Raw genomic sequence first — 3,102 nt, 5'->3', positions numbered from 1 at the left:
GCCTCCACCGGCTGCTTCTCCAGCATCCACCACTGTCTCCTGGATGTGGGCCTAGCCTTGGAGAACCAGCTCGATCCCTTGCCCCCTGTGTCCCCTCTGTGGTCATTTGTTAATTGTGCTTTCCTTTCCCAAAGTCAACAGAACAATGCACAAAGCCCCTTTCATTCTGGAGAGCCTATTTATTTGTTTAGATAGAGCTTCAGAGAGTTGGCAGTCCTCGCTCAGCTACCCGCTGCCCATCCCAGGCAGGAAATGGAAACCCCCACACAATCGGCCTGTTGTGTAATGCACAGCGATGACCATCAGGAGGTGGCTCAGCCTCCTGGGATAGGGGTGTCTGCTCGCTGTGCAGCATCTCCAAATGCTGCCTAGTTACTAGAATCAGTGTGCTGTTCCCCTCTGAGGGTTTCCTTAACAGCCTATGTGCTGACACATGGTTCTCAGCCTTTTTCTGCCTCCATGCTACTCACAGTAAACCCTCTGGTCAATGTCAGTGTCGCCTCTCTGATGGTCAGTGATGCTCCTTTTGTCCATGGAGGCAGCACCCAAGGAAGGGCTGGGAAAGTTCTCACCTCCCAGAGTTCTGGTTCATAGGGAGTCATGGAGAAGGTCCCAGAATAGAAATATCCTACACCCCCACATACCAGCCACATAGCGCCCCCTGCCTGGGGACTGAGCCCAGCCCACACCCTCGGTGCTCTTCTTCCTAGGTTTAAATTCAGAGCCCTGTTGCCTGAGTTGACCCTGCTCTCACTTTGAATGCACTGGCAGATTTCCATGGGCTTCCAGTACCTCCTCTGTGCCCACTGGGACCTGGTTCTGGGGACGACAGCAGGAGTGAAGAGGGGGTGACAAACTGTCCCTAAAGAGCCAATTGATGTTGAGTGCATGGGGAAGGGAACAGCATGATCTGTGGGTACACACAGGCCATGGGGGGCTAACAGGGAAGGATATGGCTGGGCTCCTTGGGGGCTCATGAGGCACATGGAAAACCGTGCTCAAAGGCTGAGACACCAGTGGGGAAACGGGTGCGTTTAACACACTGACAGCTTTTAAAATGTGCCCTGAGGCAGGTGCCTGAGCTAATCTGCAGTCAAAAGAGATGTGTGATATTGATCCCTCCATGGGTAGATGAGGCAACACCACAGACTGAATGCTCACCAGCATCAGTATCACGTATCCTGATTTTCAAAGTCATCATTCGAATGGGGTTGTATCTACTTTTTAAAGATGAGGAGATTCTCCAGGCGTGGTGGCTCACGCCTGTAATCCCAGCACTTTGGGAGGCCGAGGTGGGCGGATCACGAGGTCAGGAGATCGAGACTATCCTGGCAAACACGGTGAAACCCCGTTTCTACTAAAAATACAAAAAAATTAGCTGGGCGTGGTGGCAGGTGCCTGTAGTCCCAGCTTCTCGGGAGGCTGAGGCAGGAGAATGGCGTGAACCCGGGAGATGGCGGAGCTTGCAGTGAGCTGAGATCACGTCACTGTACTCCAGCCTGGGCGACAGAGCGAGACTCCATCTCAAAATAAATAAATAAATAAATAAATAAATAAATAAAGAAAGAAAGAAAGAAAGAAAAAAATAAAAAAAATAGAGGAGAGTCAGTAATGATTTTGCAGACACACTAGAGCTAGTGGATGGCAGGAGCCCCTGTCTGCTTGAGGGTGTCTGTCATAGTCCTTAGTCCATTGAGTGTTGTTATAACAGAATGCCTGATGCTAAATAATTTATAAAGAAAAGAGAGTTTTTTTTTGTTGTTGTTGTTGGGGAATTGCTTTCTGGCAAAACCTTTGAAAAGCCTGCTAGACAAATTCTAAAAGAGCTCTAACGCTTAAGAAAAGAGGTTGATTTGGCTCATGGTTCTGGAGGCTGGGAAGTCCAGGAAGCATGGTGCTGGCTTCTCGTGAGGGCCTTGTGCTGCACCCTAACATGGCACAGAAGCAGCAGGGGAAGCAGGCATATGCAAAAGGCTAGTCATGAGAGGCCGCCTCAATCTGCTGCAACCTGCTCTTGCAAGGGTGAGTCCATTCCCATGAGAAGTGACCCAGTCTTGTGAGAATGGCATTAACTCATTCATGAGGGTGAGTTCTCAAGACCCAAACACGTCCTGTTAGGCTCTACCTCCTAACACATGAACTTCTGGGGGACACACTCAAAATGTAGCAGTGTCCTTGTCCTCAGGCACCCCTCAGGTGGGGTGAAGGCTGGGCACAACAAAATTGGTGTGAAGACTTATCCCAAATGAATGGGGCACCCTCTTCCCTGTAGGAGCATCCACACAGCAGCTCCAAGCACTCAGTGTCCAGGGCCAGCAAGATGCACGTGTGGCACCACTGGGCTCCCGAGAGGGCTGGGGGCTGTGAATGATGTTTGCACTTCCCTTCAAGGCACCGAGGCAGCGAGACTCTGAGGATGATGCCCAGAGGGAGAGTTTGGATGAGGTCCAAGAGGAAAGAAAGCTGAAGCCTTTTTGGGCAGGTGAGGGAGATGGCAGGGGCTTGTGATTTTAGAGACTGTGTGAAGTGAGATTGGACACTCAGCTAGGTCAGCCCAGCGGCTGGGTCCTGAGGTTGGCCTCAGGGCAGCTCCGGGAGACCCCACCTGCCCCTTCTGCAGGATGCTTTCCTCTCCTTGAGGCCCATCAGTGTGGAGTGGAGCATCCACCATGGCCCCTCGGCACTGAGGGCACTGGGAATGCCCAGCAGGGCAGTGCCCAGCCTCAGCATGCAGGCTCGATGGTCCCAGGAGGATACTCCAGCACCTCCCCTGCCATCCTCACCAGGGCGGGGAGGTGGAGATGAGCACTGGTGCTGTCCATGCAGTGCCCTGGGTTCCACATTTGGATTTCCCAGCCAGCAGGATGGGGTTTCAGGAGTGCCCTTAGAGAACCAGCTAATTCAATGTTATTAATCATATGAGAACCAAAGGTCCTGGGTGGGGAAGTGAAAAGCTGCATGCTACAGACATATGGAGGCGGTAGGGGCTTCTCCAGCCACCTGGGAAAGGGCTCTGGATGTGAGTTCCTGCTCTGCCAACCTAGGGAGGGCTCTGTCCACTTTCCCGACACTCCCAGGGCCTGAGGAATCTTTGGTGCCTCC

The 3,102-nt window shown here is 52.4% G+C and overlaps 1 pseudogene; it reads right to left on the bottom strand.

Moving 5' to 3' along the window:
- Nucleotides 1-1,768: 1,768 nt before the first annotated feature.
- LOC123572622 (U7 small nuclear RNA) lies at nucleotides 1,769-1,837 on the bottom strand (annotated as a pseudogene).
- Nucleotides 1,838-3,102: the final 1,265 nt, after the last annotated feature.

The sequence above is a fragment of the Macaca fascicularis genome, chromosome 3 (assembly GCF_037993035.2).
Source record: "Macaca fascicularis isolate 582-1 chromosome 3, T2T-MFA8v1.1".
Taxonomy (NCBI): Eukaryota; Metazoa; Chordata; class Mammalia; order Primates; family Cercopithecidae; genus Macaca; species Macaca fascicularis.
Note: the sequence above shows the minus strand (reverse complement) of the source record. Positions and strands in the feature narration are given on the sequence as shown.